The sequence below is a fragment of the Loxodonta africana genome, chromosome 2 (genome assembly GCF_030014295.1).
Source record: "Loxodonta africana isolate mLoxAfr1 chromosome 2, mLoxAfr1.hap2, whole genome shotgun sequence".
In the NCBI taxonomy this organism is placed as follows: domain Eukaryota; kingdom Metazoa; phylum Chordata; class Mammalia; order Proboscidea; family Elephantidae; genus Loxodonta; species Loxodonta africana.
In genome coordinates this window covers 44,950,586-44,968,503 of record NC_087343.1, presented here as the reverse complement: position 1 = coordinate 44,968,503, position 17,918 = coordinate 44,950,586, and the positions used below count along the sequence as shown (strand labels likewise).

At 42.0% G+C, this 17,918-nt stretch overlaps 1 protein-coding gene and 1 long non-coding RNA gene across 13 annotated transcripts in view; one reads left to right on the top strand and one right to left on the bottom strand.

The window, feature by feature from the left end:
- The window catches only part of LOC111749954 (uncharacterized), a 67,748-nt gene extending 62,555 nt beyond the window's left edge, over positions 1-5,193 (bottom strand). For 2 of the 7 annotated variants that reach the window (XR_010318413.1, XR_010318417.1), the window contains exon 1: positions 4,696-5,180. This is a non-coding gene — a long non-coding RNA (uncharacterized LOC111749954). Of the gene's footprint in view, positions 1-4,695 lie in introns of all 7 variants that reach the window. The other 5 variants (XR_010318412.1, XR_010318418.1, XR_010318414.1 and 2 more) reach the window with 4 other exon arrangements.
- FYB1 (FYN binding protein 1) overlaps positions 1-17,918 on the top strand; it is a 193,421-nt gene that overhangs the window by 43,224 nt on the left and 132,279 nt on the right. Inside the window, exon 1 of one of the 6 annotated variants that reach the window (XM_064271477.1) lies at positions 5,089-5,214. The exons of the other annotated variants lie outside the window; for them this stretch is intronic. The gene's annotated coding sequence lies outside the window, so the exon portion shown is untranslated. Of the gene's footprint in view, positions 1-5,088; positions 5,215-17,918 lie in introns of those variants that run through there. 6 annotated transcript variants of the gene reach the window in all.

The following is a 17,918-nucleotide window of genomic DNA, read 5'->3' as shown; positions in this document are numbered from 1 at the left end:
TTGAGAGTGAGTGGACCTTCTCCACATCCCACTAAACCCATCAGCTCACCAGTTCTACTACCTTAATGTTGATTTCCTTGTGTTACACAACAGAGCTGCAGAGGATAGGAGAAAGAAAGCCTGTATTCATGGACACAAAGAATGAACTATTCATTGAGACAGTCATCATTTGCTTAGAATTACTGTCGTGTCCGGGGGGGAAGCCTTAAACATTTAATAAAACATCCAGAAGCATGGAGGTGTTAGCTATGATTCTGTAGCAGATGTAATGTAAGGCTTTACTTTGATTTAAGAAACCTTTGAACAGTTTTATTTCATTGCTCAGGTTTCTGTGTAATTCTATGAAAAGTGTTAGTGAGTAACTACAAAAATAATGAGAAGTTCATATTCAAATAATAACCCAATATTGGTTTCCTTTAGAAACATATCATGCAGGTAATTCTTTCCAACTTCACCTTCTGTTAATAGTATCTCGGGAACAAATATATGTGAAGAAAAATATGCCCCTTCTATTCTTATTCTTCCCTGTAAATGAAGAAAACATATACTACTGCTATGCAATGTTTTTAAAAAGCCTCACACTGATTTGCTGGTTCCAAAAATTGGTTGCATGTCTTCAGAACATTCACTAAAATGGACTGTACTGAAAACAGTGTTTTTGCTTTTATTGATCAAAAGTCACATAACATAGAGGGACCTGGTGGAAAACAAATGGAATTTTCATCATCATCATCATTATCATCATGCTAAGTTCCTGAGTATCCAATTAATGCATATATTTTCTTTTTTTATATAACATACACGCAGGAAAGTGCACCAATCATAGCTATAAACTCCTAAGAATGCAATTCAATGGCCTGTCCAGAGTGGACATGCCCAGTGACCATCATCCAAAGTAGGGACTAGAATGCTACAAAGAGTCCCTTGCAGACACCCCTGTTTTTAATTAATAGGCTGTGTGTGTGTGTGTGTGTGTGTGCACGCACGTGTGCACGTGTGTGTGTACCTGGTTTTGTGTTGCACTTACAAGAACTCAAGCCCACGGGTTCAGAAAGCACAACTTCTAGATTTCAATGTCAAGGGCAGTGGGTCCAGCACAAAACTGCAAGTTGGAGAACCCTCTGGAACTCCAAGTCCAGCTTTAAAGAGCAAGGCCATATTTTCCCTTATGAGAAAAGAGTTTATAAAACATGGAAGTTGAGTATTTTTATGTAATAATAACATCAGCTCAATTGCAGGAACATATTATCGTGTTCCTTAACGCACTTCATGGCTTTTCGCTGGTTCTTATTAAATCTTCAGACTCTTTCAGCCCCTATCAGTAAGCTTAACTACTAATCCAAGTCAAAAAAGTAAATAAGCTCAATGCTTTAATTAAGTCTTTCTTAATGTGTAAAATTCTTCACCCCACTGTTGAAAAGCTAACTTTTTCAAACAAGTTTTCATATACAGGGGCTGAGGGGTATAAATTGCTGGGACAAGCACAGAAAAAAAACAATTGCCCACAAACTAGAAAGCTGTCCTTGGCCTCTAATAAATTAATTCATTCAACAATTTTTATAAAGTACCTTCTGTATGCCAGGCAATGTGCTAGAAGGTAGGAATAAGAGATGAATTATCCACAGTTCCCACTCTTAAGAAGTTCAAGATCTAATGGAAGAGACAGACTTGTCTCCCTACAATTGAAAGATAGCATGGAAAGTCAGGGGAGTCCCTGGGTGGTCCAAACAGTTAATGTGCTCAACTGCTAACAGAAAGATTGGAGATTTGAGTCTACCCAGAGGTGCCTCAGAAGAAAGGCCTGGCAATCTACTGCCAAAAAATCAGCCACTGAAAACCCTGTGGAGCTCAGTTCTACTCTGACACATGGGATCACTATGAGTTGGAATTGACTCAACTGGTGACTGATGGTTTACAGAAAGCCAGAGGAACGGTGCCTTACCCAGTCTTGGGGACTAAGTTCAGCAGGAGATAATGCCTAGGCTGGACTTTGGAGCACGGACACTGGTGAAAAAGGAGAGGATGAGGCACATTCCAGGAAGGAAGGGCACGCTCCTGGATTTGACGGATTGTTTTGTTTCATTTCGTTTTTGACATTACAGAGAGATTGGGGGAGGGGAGAAAAAACAAAAAGCAATTCCAAACCCCAACTGGGAATCCTTCATGGCCCATGTTAGGTGTCTCTTGTTGGGTGAAGCCTTCCTCAACTCTTCTGCCTCTACACAGTAGTAATTACTTCCTCCTGTGTACTTCCTGTCACTCAATTCATACCTGGAGCTTCATGCTTTTCACACTTAGCTGTACAGGGTCTGTCTCTACAGTGGTTGCAATACGGGTCCGACTGCTGCAAAAGACACCCAGTGTAAGACTGCTGTTTAAAAGTTAAAGTTTCTTCTCCTTTTCTTCCCTCACAACAGACCACAAAATCCAGGGATGGTAGACTTGCTCCCCAGTGTCAGGGGCCAGGCTCCTTCCATCTTCTGTCTCTACCATCCCTAGGGTATTGCCCTAGTTAGACATCAAAGGACCAGAAAGACTCAGGCTTACACAACATTCCAGCCAGCATGGTGGGGAAGCATTAAGGGCACAGTTCAGAAGCTACGTGCATCACTTCTGTTGAGATTTCATTGCCCAAACTTAGTTATATGGCCACATCTGGTGTCAAGAGAGGCTAGAAAACGTCATATTCTATGTGGTTGTGTTGATGGTGTTGTTGTTAGGTACCGTCGAGTTGGTTCCAACTCATAGTGAGCGTTTGTACAATAGAACCAAACACCACCCAGTCCTTCACTGTCTTCACAATCATTGTTATGCTTGAGCCGATTGTTGCATCCACGGTGTCAATCCATCCTGTTGAGGGTCTTCCTCTTTTTCACTGGCCCTCTACTTTACCAACCATGATGTCCTTCTGCAGGGACTCGTCCCTCCTGATAACATGGCCAAAGTACATACAATGAAGTCTCACCATCCTCTCTTCTAAGGAGCATTGTGGCTGTACTTCTTCCATGACAGATTTGTTCATTCTTCTGGCAGTCCATGGTATATTCAGTATTCTTTGCCAACACCGTAATTCAAAGACATCAGCTCTTTCTTGGTCTTCCAGCTTTCACATGCATATGAGGTGATTGAGAATACCATGGCTTGGGTCAGGTACAACTGAGTCCTCAAAGCCCTCGATATGTTTGTGTGTGCCCAGCTAAAATTCACAAATTCTCTTACTATATGTACAACTCAAACCCGTTGCCATCAAGTTGATTCTTACTCAGAGTAACCCTATAGAACAGAGTGGAATTGCCCCATAGGGTTTCCAAGGAGCAGTTGGTAGATTTGAACTTTCAACCTTTTGGTTAGCAGCCGAGCTCTTAACCACTACACCACCAGGGCTCCAAGGCTAGCAAAGCATTATAAAACAAAGACAAAACAAAAAAATCTCCAAATGAACAAAATACAAATAAAAGAGAAAGAAAAAAAAAAAAGATCATGTGACAGAGATTGTATGTGGCCTGAAATATTTACTACTTGCCCTTAGCAGAAAAAAAAATTCCTGACATATATATATAGGAGTCAGCTCCTTTTTTTTTTCTTTTCCCCCTCTGCAAAAGGCCAGTAGTAAATATTTTAGGCCACACACAATCTCTGTCGCATGTTCTTTTTTTGTTTCCTCCTCATTTGTATTTTGTTCATTTGGAGATTTGTTCTGTTTTTGTTTTATAACACTTTAAAAATATCAAAGCCATTTTTAGGTTGAGGGCTATATATAAAGAGTTCTGTAAGCCATACTTTGCAACTATGTAGGAAGGAGAAATCACATTGGGAGAAAAGTAGTCATGTCTGGCACAACCTGCACAAGATTGTAAACCACTAGAGAAGAACAGCCTTGACTTGTTCACCTTATTAGCCTCAGCACAGTGCTGGACATACTCAGTAGTTGTTCAAAAAATGTTTATGACTGATGAATGGATGAATGAAAGAGTAGAAGAAGGAAGGCCCAAAACAAAACCAAATCCATGCTGCCGAGGCAACTCTGACTCATGGTGACCCCATGTGTGTCAGAGTAGAACAGTTCATAGGCTTTGCAGTGACTGTTAATCTTAGGGAAGTAGATTGCTAGGCTTTTCTTTTGCAGCATGCTGGATGGATTCAAACTGCCAACCTTTCAGCTAGTAGCCAAGTACATGCCATTGAGCCACCCAGGGACCTAGAAGGAAGGTAAACCCTTTGCTATCCAGCTGATTCCAGCTTATAGTGACCCTATAGGACAGAGTAGAACTGCCCCATAGGGTTTCCAAGGCTGTAATCTTTACGGACGCAGACTGCCACATCTTTCTCCTGTGGAGCAGCTGGTGGGTTCAAACTGCCAACTTTTTAGTTAGCAGCAGAGCTATATAACCACTGTGCCACCAGGACTCCTCAGAAGAAAGGTAAAAACCAAAAACCAAACCCATTGCTGTTGAGTTGAATCCAGAGGTGTAGGGGAGGTTAATTTAACAACTATAAAAATAGTTTATTAAAATCCTGTTTAGTCCCAATGTATGTTTCACAGCATAGATTCTCCTTTGAATACTTCATTTTCTCCAGACTTTGAAGAAAAGCCTAACCGAGAGCAGAAGACAGTGAGTCCACTGCGCTTTTCCCTGTGTCTACCCTTCCGCCCCACTCCCAATTCATACAGACAAGCACCCCACCCCACTTCACCTCCTGACCACAGGTGTAGTTAGGTCCCAAACTTTCCGAGCGGTGGAGGGTCCTCCGTGATCCAGAGTCCCCTCCTTGACTTCTGTGGCAGCCAGACAACCCTGGGTGTGTGGATCAATTATGGGACTGAGGCCTTTCAGCCCGTGAACAGTGTGGTTGGAGGCAGGAGGAACTTGTTTTCATTTTGTCCTTTTAAGTAGCACATGCTTCGTGAGAATGTCAGCAGAAATGTCCAGGCTGAATAGACACTTTTTAGTTCCCCTCTTCCTCCCCCTTATTACTCAATATCCTGAGGACATAATAGAACCTTTCTTGTCTAAGTAAGCCTGGTTGGAAAGGGAGGGGGAATTACCCAACCATTTCCCTGCACAAACCCCTGCCAGGCATCAGAAAGTGCCACAGTCCTTGGATTCCACAGACAGAGCAGACATGAGCCAAAAATGAGGGTGGACCCAGGCCCTGGCCCCAGGAAGACCCACTAAATGAGGCCGTCCTCCCACCTGATTCTGCAGGAGTCAGGTAACAGCCATGTCCAAGTTTCTTCTTTCAAATAAATGTGCAAATTTTTACAGCAGAAAAAGGTGCCACCCCCAGATTCTGGCAGCACAGGCCGTGCGAGCTGGAATAAGTGAAAGAAAGGCACGTCCTGTGAGGAAACTATTAAGAGAGATAGACATCGGACACTAAAACGCGGCTGCATTGTACCTGGAGGATGATAAGCAGATAAAAATATGGCTTGGAGTGCGTCTGTCACTTGGTCTTATGGCCTGCAATGTGTCTGTTACTTGATCTTTTGTAACTGGATGGGACCTGTCTTCGTTATCTAGTGCTGCTATAACAGAAATACCACAAGTGAATGGTTTTAGCAAGCAGAAATTTATTTTCTCACAGTTCAGGAGACTAGAAGCCTGAATTCCGGGTGCCAGCTCTAGGGGAAGTCTTTCTCTCTCTGTTGGCTCTGGGGGAAGGTCCTTGTCTCCGTTCAACATCTGTAGCTCGGCATTCCTTGGAGATCGCCATGTGTCTTAGCATCGGTCTTCCCCTGGGTCTAGGGGATTCTCAGTGCAGGGACCCCCAGGTCCAAAGGACACGCTCTGCTCTCGGCTCTTCTTTCTTGGTCCTAGTGAGGTCCCTCCCCTCTCTGCTCGCTTCTCTCTCCTTTTGTCTCTTGTAAGATAAAAGGTATGACTCCACCAAGGGTATGACTTGAGTAAGGGTATGACTCTTTTAAGGCTGTGACTCAAGATACATCCACACAGATCCTGCCTCATTAACATATAAATCTTGATTTACAACACATCACAAAATGGAGGATAATTAAATCACAAAATGGAGAACAATCACACAACACTGGGAATCAAGGCCTAGCCAAGCTGATGCATATTTTGGGGGGACACAATTCAATCCGTGACAGGGTCTCTTATGCATTTCTGTTCCAACCTCTGGTGCCTCTGGTGTTGAATGATGTCTTACATCGAAACCCGTAATATGGCCCAGTAGAGCTGTGTACAGAAGACCATTTCACCCTGGCTTCTGACATAAGTGTGTCCATCGTTTCAATGAGGAGCTACTTTCCATTGCTCCACAGCCTTGAGAGCTGACAGGGGTAGAGATTCATGGGGAGTTTCCACATAGAATAGGGATAGGGGGCTACACGACCAGCAGCTCTTGCCTTCTCAGAAGGAATCCTGGCAAACTGTGGACAAATGATGATAAACAGTGCAAATCAGCTGAGGAAGCCTTCAGAGCAGCCAGTAATCCAAATTTTACTTGTAGGCTGTGGCCATCCTCTATGGATTGCTGCATCTTCTAAAGAATTCCCAAGGTCTTCTTTCTTTCTTTCTTTTCACTAGACTTAATGTGAGGTAGTCCCTGGGTGGTGGAAACAGTTAACATGCTCAGCTGCTAACCAAAAGGCTGGAGGTTCGATTCCATCGAGAAGCACCTTGGAAGAAAGGCCTGGCAATCTGCTTCTGAAAAATCAATATGGAAAACACTATGGAGCACAGTTCTACTCTGACACACGTGGAGTTGTCATGAGTCAGAATCAACCTGATGGCAGCTGGTAGCGGTGGCAGATAGTGAAGTAGCTAAAGGAAGAGCATGGGCCTCTAACTCTCCCTTTTACCAGCTATGTAACTTTGGGCAAGCTGATTACCTCTCTGTGCCTAAGTTTGCTCATCTAAAAAATAGGAGTAATATAGTACTTAGCTCACAGACTTGGGGTGAAGATAAAATTATATAGACTCGTTGTGTACTAAGTATATGATAACAGAGCATTAATATTATTTTAAATATTTGACATTAGATACAGATTATTCTGTGAAGAAAATAGGCGGGTTTATCAACACCAGAGCAAAGTCATGGTTGCGCTTGTCTCTTCACGCTGTGAGACACAGATTTTATGTAGATCGAAACATGTGCATATACAAGGTAAGGCACAAACTTCAAATAACACCTCAAGAAACTAGTGAGAAAGGGCAGGTGAGGGGAAGGAAGAAAGGTGAGGTTGTTCTTTCCAGTAAAACCACATTTTAAAAAATGCTCCATTAAAGGTGATCATGAATCATGCTCTATAAAAGTGATTCAAAGGAGTTTTAAGGTATTCAGGGGACACTCTGGAGAAGTTGGCCTTCTGTTCCAACACAGGAAAGCCACGAGGAAATCCACTTCCCTTGGGCAATCGTTTTAAAGGTTTAAGTCCGTGCTGCCTGCCTATCATTTTCATCTATTTGTTTAACAAGTGGGCTTCAGATGCCCCCCAGCTCCAAATGTTCCCAGCTCCTGTCCGAATCCAGAGGCCCCATTCCTGGACTCAGGAGCTCCTTGAAAGTTATAGCCACTTCATAGAAGAGTCACACTGACATCTAGTGGTACAAAGACGAAGTGCAGGTGATCTCTCTGAAGGCTTTTCCAGCCTTGTGCTTTACAAATAAGGAGCCCTGGTGGCGCACTGGTTAAAGCGCGTGGCTGCCAACCCAGATGTCAGTGATTCAAACTCACCAGCCACTCGGTAGGAGAAAGATGTGGCAGCCTGCCTCCGTAAAGATTTACAGCCTTGGAAACCCTATGCGGAAGTTCTAGTCTGTCCAATAGGGTCGCTATGGAATTGGCTCAACGGCAACTAATACAGGCTTTACAAACCGCTTTTTCCCCATCATTTGTGTCTCCTGTTAACAAGAGTGAAAGGTCAGAGGAAGTGGATGGGGTCTATCGTTTGTCTGAGGTATTACCAGAGGCTGCCCCTGGGTGAACCTTTCTAAGAACGTGGAAAGAGTGGAGTGGATCCCAGCTCACTGGCAAACTTTAGGCTGTGGTCTCAGAGATGCTGTTAAGGTCACGGCTTCAGAGTCAAGATATGAGTGTGAACGCATGTAGGCTCTGTCATTTACTAGTTGTGGGGCCTTGGATGAATTACGGAACCATTCCATGCCTCAATTTCTTCGTCTGTAAAATGTGGGTAACAGTAACTGCTTCACAGATATCTAATGAGGATGAAAGGAACCAATGACTGCCAAGGACCAACACAGCACCTGGCACAACAGGCAATCCACAACGTCATCTGCTATTGCTGTGCCTGTTTTTAAGAGAAAGTTTCTGCAGAAGCTGGAGATGGATGTCAGAGGTCAGGCAGCAGAGTACAGTGGGATCCCAGTGACGGGAAGGAGACGTCCCAGATTCTGGCTCCAGTTCTACCACCTAGTAGCTGTGTGACTCTGGGCAGATCACTTAACTTGTTTTCTTTCCCAGAAAATGAAGGCCTTGAATTCACTGATGTTTAAGGTTTTTTTTCTTTCTCAAACACTGTTATTCTAACATAAGGCTTTAAATAAAAATGGGCCCACCTTAATTTAAAGGCCCCTTTTGATCGCCTTTCTTTTTACCAAAGCATAGGGCCAAGTTTGTCTGTGGTCTTTCTGATAGGTTTGGAGAGCTCAGGGCTTCTCCTGTTCTTCTATCTCTGTTACCCAACCTCTGTGCATAGACAATAAACCAGGAAAACCTTGTTGTTGTTGGCTGCCATCAAGTCAGCTCCCGACTCATGGTGATCCCACGCATAACAGAATGACATGCTGCCCAGTCCTGCACCATTCCTACGATCAGTTGTGCATCAGCCTTTGTGATCCATAGAGTTTTCATTGGCTGATTTTAGAAGTAGATTGCCAGGCCTTTCTTCCTAGTCTGGCTTAATCTGGAAACTCTGCTGAAGTCTGTTCAATATGGTAGCAACATGCAGCTTCCACTCACAGATGGGTGGTAGCTCTGTACGAGGTTCGTTGGCCAGGTGTATAAATTCAATACAATATTAATAATGTTGGTGAGACCCGTACCATGGGAGTGGTCAGGATAGTACCTAACCTTGCTTCTGAGAAAAGGTTAAATATACCATGTCGTGGATTGAATTGTGTTCCCCCAAAATATGCATTAAATTGGCTAGGACTTGATTCTCAATATTGTGTCATTAACCTCCATTTTGTGGTTTGGTATAATTGTCCTCCATTTTGTGGTATTGTATAATTATGTGTTGTAAATACTAAACCTCTATATGTTAATGAGGCAGAATTAGTGTGAGGTGTATCTTGAGTCACACCCTTACTAAGGGGAGTGGTTCAAGACACACCCCTACTCGTCACTCCCTTACTCAAGACACACCCTTAAGTCACCCCTTATTTAAGTCACACCCTTCACCACCTTACTCAAGTCACACCCTTGCTTCAGCAACACCTTTTATCTTACAAAAGATAAAAAGAGGGAGAAGCGAGAAGAGAAGAGAGCCCTCACTTCCATCAAGAAGAAGAGCTGGGAGCGGAATGCATCCTTTGGACCTGGGGTGCCTGCACTGAGAATGACCTAGACCCAGGGGAAGATTGATGCCCAGACACATGGAGACCTCCCATCATACATATTCACACCCATATTCAACTTCCCACTGGTAATAAGCTACAGGCACGTGGACAATAAACACTTTCCCAAGGGAACAATGGATGAACCAAAATGGTGTCCCAGGCCCCTGAACCACCAGTTGGATGACCCATGTCACTGACTCTAGGCAGCAGCTGGTTGGGTCCAGTCTGGGCTGATATAGACCTAATATAGTTATTTCCCGAAACACTCCACACCCCCTCCAACACCAACACACACACAGACCAAACATCAAGAAAAGCAAGTGGACTTGTCTTCTCTTTGTTTTTCCCCCTTTCCAGATTGCCTATGACATTGCAAATTCAATCAGGGTGTCTTGGCTTTGAGCTCTACATCCCTTGGGTCTTGACTAGTTTCCTTAACCTTCTCAAGTCTTGTCTGATCACAACCATAGGTAGAACACATTTTAACACATATCCTGGCATGTTTAAGAATTTTTAGGTAGGATGTGAATTACTAGGGTTATGTTGAAAATTTTTTAGATCAGAATATAAAACTACTAAAAAAGTTTTGTGTGTGAGCTGAAAATTTAAACTTGAAATAGAAATTATACAAAAAGGTTTTTTTAAAAAAATCATGATTCCTGTAGTGTATTCAGGTGAACATAGGATTTGGAGTCAAAAGACTTGAGGATAATTCTCATCTCTACCACTTGTTAGAGCATAGGTGGCTCAGTTTACCCTTCTGTAACTGTAGTAAGAATTAACCAGCTTTTTGGAGGCTCAAATGAGATATTGTATATCAAATTTTTTTGTGTGTGTCTTTTTGTCATTTTTTTTTAATTGTGCTTTAGGTGACAGTTTAGAGAGCATATTAGTTCTCATTAAACAATACACATATTGTTTTATGACATTGATTGCCAACTCCATAACAATATCAACACTCTTCTTCTCAACCTTGGGTTCCTCATTTCCATTCATCCAGCTTTCCTGTCCTCTCCTGACTTCTTGTCCTTATGCCTGTGCTTGTGTCCCCTTTTAGTCTTATATACATGGTTGAACTACATGTGTTATTGTTTGTTTTATAGGCCTGTCTAATCTTTGGAGGAAGGGTGAACATCAGGAGTGACTTCAGTACTGAGTTAAAAGGATATCTGGGAGCCATACTCTTGGGTTTCTCCAGTCTCTGTCAGACCAGTAAGTCTGGTCTTTTTTTTGTGTGAGTTTGCATTTTGTTCTACATTTTTCTCCAGCTATGTCTGGGACCCTCTACTGTGATTCCTGTCAGAGCAGTCGGTGGTGGTAGCCAGGCACCGTCTAGTTGAGTCTGGTGGAGGCTGAGGTGATTGTGATCCATTAGTCCTTTGGGCTAATCTTTCCCTTGTGTCTTTGGTTTTCTTCATTCTCCCTTGCTCCAAATTGGATGGGACCAGTAGACATATCTTAGATGGCTGCTCACAAACTTTTAAGACCCCAGATGCTACTCACCAAAATTGGATGTAGAACATTTTCTTTATAAACTACGTTATGCCAATTGAGCTAGATATCCCCAGATACCATGGTCCCCAGTCCTCAGTCCAGCAATTCAGTCCCTCAGGGAGTTTGGCTATGTCTATGAGTCTTCTATGTCTTTGCCTTGGTCAAGTTGTGCTGACTTCCCCAGTATTGTGTACTGTCTTACCCTTCACCAAATTTACCACTTATCTGTTGTCTAATTGGTGTTTTTTCCTCCCCACTCTTCTCCTCCCTAGTAAACATCAAAGACTGTTTCTTTCTGTGTGTAAACCTTTTCATGAGTTTTTATAATAGTGGTCTCAAATAGAATTTGTCCTTTCGTGATTGATTTATTTGACTCAACTTAATGCCCTCCAGATTCATCCATATTGTGAGATGTTTCACAGATTCATCATTGTTCTTTATTGTTGTGCAGTATTCCACTGCGTATATGTACCATAGTTTGTTTACCCATTTATCTGCTGATGGGCACTTAGGTTGTTTCCATCTTTTTGCTATAGTGAATAATGCTGCAGTGAACATGGGTGTGCATATGTGTATGTTGCATTTTGTTTTAAAATGTGACTTATAGCTCTAATAATAGAAGTAGCATTAGGCGTAAAATACCAAATTTGAGAATTCTTTGCTAGTTATACAAGTGTACAAAGAGTGTTTGGGGAACAAAATGTTAAGTTCATTTGTACCCTGGGTTGAGTGATTTCAATATAGCACAGACTTTAAAGTAGACAGTGGCAAGGAATTAGCAGTGCTCTCAGAAAAAAATGAATGGATACATGCATGCATGAATGAATGAAAGCCCAGAGCAGCTGTAACCATAAAGTGCCATGGAAAGATGAAGGAGCTTGAGAAAAGAGGGCAGCTAGGTGTTAAGAGCTGGATACACACCATGGAAAGCTTGAAATTGAGGGCAACACAGTTTTAATTAGAAAAGGTGGAACCCAAAGTGAAGTCCCTGTGATGACAAAAGTGAGAAAGTTGCTCATCTTCACAGCAGAGTCTTATTACTGTGCACTTACAGGAGAGAGAAAAAAGTGAAGTAAGGTGTGAGGTGATTGTGTTACTTAATCCTGATGACTAACTATTGAATGCATTTTCTTCAGAGTTCAAAAGGAGGCTGAATGGGGAGTTGGGGTTAGAAGGAGAGTGTCCACGTTGTCACAGTCTGTAGAGTGAAGTTTCAAAATATTTTCCTTTTTTTTTTTTCTGGAATCTTCCATAACTTTCCATTTCTAATGTCTAGTTTTTACTTTTCTCAGATCAAATTGTGGATTCCTCACTGACTAGTGGCCGCTACCTGTCTTGAGGAGCTTGTAGAAGTTTTCCTCTTCTAAACAGTTCTCTTCATAGAGATCTTTTCATATGCTAGGAAGGAAGTCTCTAGAAAACCCCACAGATGGCCTCATTCTTCCACCCCCACCCCACTCCATGTAGATAGGCACTTTCAGTTTCTAACTTCTTGCTGAAGCTCAGAAAAAGAATTTATTGTCCAAGCTTGTGTCTACGTGTGTGTGTATGTGAGTGTGTTGGGTGGGGTGTAAATGGTGAGAGGAAAAAAAGGAGCATAACATTTCTATTTAATTTTTCCCACGTCAAATAGTATCTTTCTCAGCCACCAAGAATTTTTATATAAACTTCACATTTTCAGCAAAATGAATTTTCTTTTGCTTCTTTGTACTATTTATATACAAAAAGAGAACAAACATGAGAAATGGTAATTGAAATTAAACTCTTAATTTTGAGGTGAGACAGTTGGAGGTACAAGAAAAATGAAAGAACTTGTATGTACACTAAACATTATCCTAAGAACCAAATAAACCACTTATAAAATATAGGGCTGCTATGAGTTGGAATTGACTCAATAGCAGTGGGTATTTTTGGTTTTGGGAGATATCTATAGGGAGCCCTGGTGGTGCAATGGTTAAGCGCTCAATGGTTCGCATCCACCAGTGTAGCTCCTCAAGAGAAAAGACCTGATGATCTGCTCCTATGAAGATTACAGCCTAGGAAACTCTATGGGGCGGTTCTACTCTGTCACATGGGGTCACCATGAGTCAGAATCAACTTGATGGCATACATCTGCAACAACAAACAACAAGATGTTTATGAAAGCAATTTTTAGTTATCTGCAAGTTCATTAGCCAAACTGCAAATTCCTCAGAGACCATCCTCTAGTTTGGTATATTTAGTTATTGGAGCTAATTTTGCTATAAATGTGTGTGTGTGTGTGTGTGTGCGTGTGTGTGTAAAAAATGGTAAAACAAAAATAATGGCTTTAGGACTGTTTGTTGTTTTATACTACCTGCATCCTACTTTAAATTCTCTACATTCTATCATCATTCCATTAGCATCAAGAAGTTGAAAACTCATAGCAGAATAAGCTTCGTAAATACACATAAAGTTATGTTTAACTTCCTCATCTATTTATGCTTAAGCCCCTGGAGGCCATGACCAAATCAAAACTGTATTTGTACGGGAGCTATTTCGTAGGATAACCAACAAGAGAAGGCGTGAAGGTTCTGACTAGTAGAATGATGGTGATTTTCAAGCTCCTGGCCTTTAAAGAAGACTGGGAGAGTGTATAGACGCCCTACTGATCAGTCAACCATGAGAATTCAAGGCGACACACCATTTGGAGGCAGGCCACCTCCACTGAGTTTTACCGCTTGCTAAACCATCTTGTTTTCTTGACTTCAATTCAGGTGGGAGCACAATAGGAACAAGAAGAGGGCCCAGAGCAGCAGGTGCCTGGGATAAGACAGGAGCCAACGAGGATACACACTGACATCATCGGGTCTGTGCCGAAGCACACAAGCCAGCCTCCTAAAGGGAGATGGCTAAGCTCACAGTCCTCCGAGAGACACCACATACACCAGATGTTTTCTTTTCACTACATTACACCTCACAACACAAGACCACCAGGGACAGGACCTGAGAGCTATTGGGGTTGTCTGTCTTCACCTTGACAAATCACATGCCACCACCGCTGGTTCTACCACCACCTCCTCTTCCCCGGTCCCTCGCCCAGCGTCTGCAGTGCCAGCTTCTGCCCCAAGAACTCAACTTGCGGTGAGAGACAGGTTCCCACATCCTGTTGAAGAGGGGCCTGGTGCTCCCTCCAGTCTGAGGCTCACCCAACTGGAATCCACCATAGCCCTTTTGCTGTGAGAGAGAGAGAGAGAGCTCTTGAGACTAGATCCATGACTGGGCTTCATTTCCCAAACATCATCTGTGTGATTAATCAGGAGGAAATTCAATTAAATTCAGTCCATAAGCCAGTATATTTTAAAGTATATTATGGAGATAAATGTGTCAGGCCTTAGAAGACTGTTTGTTGGTGGGGAGGGGCTGTTGCTGAGGAGGCAAAATAAACCAAGTTCCTGCTTATACATCTCTTCAAGGAAACACCGTACATACATTAAGTACCTAAACTATGATTCATTAAGCCCCTAAATATTTAGACAATGTTAATGGGGGATGAAAAACTTTTACTGCAGTTTCATTATCTGCAGTGGAACTTTGATTTGTGAATGGTTTTGTCACAAGTATTATATTTTCCAAAAAATTAATTCTACCTTTACAATTAAAAGAAGTTACAGTAGTTTTATTCTAATTTTTGACAATAAAAAGTTTAAAGAAAGGCTATTTTCAGGTTAAAACAATTCTCTTTTCCAAGTTTTATGGGTATAGCAGCCCAAATTCCTTTTAAACAGAAGAGACAACTGACCTCTGTGTGTGTCGGTGTGTGTGTGTCGGCAAGGAGTGGAGGGTTTGGTGGTGGGAACATATCTTATTTAGTCTTGAAAATAAAAGCCAGTGAGGATGAGTACTATCGCACTTTGAAAGCTTGAACTGTTTCTCCACCTAGTCTATCATAAATTTTCACCAGCCTGCTTCCTACCTCAATGGTGGTAAGTTTCTCTGGCTTACAGAAGAACCTTCTATCGTCTCAGTCTTTTTATTACACCCTCTGGTCAATCCTTGGCAGAGCAGGTCCTAAGTTTGAGCAACATGAGCTATCATCCCCGTGGAAACTGGGACCTCCTATACAGCAAGCCCCCCTCACCTACCTCCTTCCGTCTTTGCTGTTCCTTGGCTACAACCCCTAAAGGCTTGGGCAGGGCTAGGGATGGCTTTCTGGAACCCTTTTTCATTTTACATATGCCTCCTGGTAGCTTCGTGTTATTTTCTGATGTTGTTTTACCCAGGGTCCTGTTGTGGGCAAGGTGGCAGTAGTAGAAACCAATTTCATTCTGTGAGAAGAACTAGCACTTCAAACCAAATAAGCTGCTGGTAGGGAGTTTGAATGTGCAAATTATTCATTAATATCACACACAAGTATAATTTTGCTGAAAATCATTCAAAAGTGGTTGCAGCAGTACATTGGCTGGGAACTGCCAAAAATTCAAGCTGGATTCAGAAGAGGACGTGGAACCAGGGATATCATTGCTGATGTCAAATGGATCCTGGCTGAAAGCAAAAAATACCAGAAAGATGTTTACCTGTATCTTATTGACTATGCAAAGGCATTTGGCTGTGTGGATCATAACAAATTATGGGTAACATTACAAAGAATGGGATTTCCAGAACACTTAATTGTGCTCATGAGAAACCTGTATGTAGATCAAGAGTCAGTTGTTCAAAGAGAACAAAAGGATACTGCATGGTTTAAAGTCAGGAAAGGTGTGTGTCAGCATTGTATCCTTTCACCATACTTATTTAATCTGTATGCTGAGCAAATAATCCCAGAAGCTGGACTATATGAAGAACAATGGGCATCCAGATTGGAGGAAGACTCATTAACAACATGTGTTATGCAGATGACACAACCTTGCTTGCTGAAAGGGAAGAGGACTTGAAGCACTTACTGAAGAAAATCAAAGACTATATAGCCTTCAGTATGGATTACACCTCAACGTAAAGAAAACAAAAATCCTCACGACTGGACTAGTAAGCAACATTATGATAAACGGAGAAAAGACTGAAGTTGTCAAAGATTTCATTTTACTTGAATCCACAATCAACACCCATGGAGCAGCAGTCAAGAAATCAAAAGGTGCACTGCATTGGGCAAATCTGCTGCAAAAGATCTCTTTAAAGTGTTAAACAGGAAAGATGTCACCTTGAAAACTAAGGTGCACCTGGCCAAACCCATGGTGTTTTCAACCACCTCATATACATGTGAAAGTTGGACAGTGAATAAGGAAGACCGAGGAATTGATGTCTTTGAATTATGGTGTTGGTAAAGGAATTGAATATACCATGGACTGCCAAAAGAATGAACAGATCTGTCTTGGAAGAAGTACAGCCAAAATGCTCTTTAGAAGCAAGGATGGAGAGACCTCGTCTCACATATTTTGGGGATGTTATCAGGAAGGATCAGTCCCTGGAGAAGGACGTCATGCTTGGTAAAGTAGAAAAAAAAACCCAGTGCCATCGAGTCGATTCCGACTTGTAGCGACCCTATAGGACAGAGTAGAACTGCCCCAAAAAGTAGAGGGTCAGCAAAAAAGAGGGAGACCCTCAATGAGATGGATTGACACAGTGGCTACAGCAATGGGCTCAAGCGTAACAACGATTGTGAGAATACTGCAAGACCAGGCAGTGTTCCGTTCTGTTGTACGTAGGGTCAGTAAGAGTCGTAACCAACTGGACGGCACCTGACAGCACTAACAAATCAAGTTCTGCTGGTGCGACAGTTAGCGTTTGGCTGCTAGCCGAATGGTTGGCCATTTGAATCCCCCCAATGGCTCCAGAGAAGAAAGACCAAGTGATCTGCTCTCATAAAGGTTCCAAACCAAAAACCAAACCCATTGCCATGGAGTCTATTCTGAATCATAGTGACCCTATAAGACAGAGCAGAACTGCCCTATACGGTTTCCAAGGCTGCGAATCTTTACAAAAGCAAATTGCCACATCTTTCTCCCATGGAGCAGCTGGAACTCTTAACCACTATGACACCCGTAAAGATTACAGACTAGGAAACCCTATATAGGGTAGTTATACTCTGTCACAGGGTGTCACTATGAGTCAAAAATTGACTCAATGGCACAGAACAACAAGATTAGTGTGTTATCTTGAATATAACAATACAAGAGAAAACTCACAAAGGGTAAAATTAATCAATGTATTTTTTTTTAAAAAGAGGAACTATTTTGGATAAATTATTGTTCACTTACTGCCTCCCTCATGATTAAAAGTATTACTTACAATCAAGTGAAGTTATTTGACGCTCTTTTTCCATGAGCTCTGGCCAGGGAAGAATAACGGCGTTCATAGGTGTGGTTTATTCTCCCCTTGCCGTATTGCAAAATTAATTCTACACTCATTAGTTACCCCCAATTTACAAGTGCTTTATTTTTTGTGTGCTTTACAAGATGTACTAAAGGCTTCCAAAGACATGTAACTTTTAAAACAATCTCTAGTGGTAACCTTTTTGCATTGTTTAGTTTCTATACAGTTACTTGTGGGTTTCAGAGAATAGTCTGTTATTAAAAAAAAAAAAAATTAAAAGGAGGCCTCTGGAAAGGTATTTTCAACAATACGAGAGCAATAGGAAAAGCTCAGGGATTTTCAGCTTTGGAACTGTTGACGTTTTGAACCACATAATTCTTTGTTGTGGAGCTAGCCCATGCATTGTAGGATGTTTGGTAGCATCCCTGACCTCTACCCACTAGATGACACTCAAACATAATAACTCTGTTTTCCAGTAGCTTGTTGGTTCCATTTAGACTCATATAAGATTAGGATGTAACTTTAAAGATCGTCATTTAAAAATTTGATCACTTGGAGAAAATCACACTTAACAACTCTGCCTTTTTCTGCTATCTTTCTGCCAGTCACCTTCAG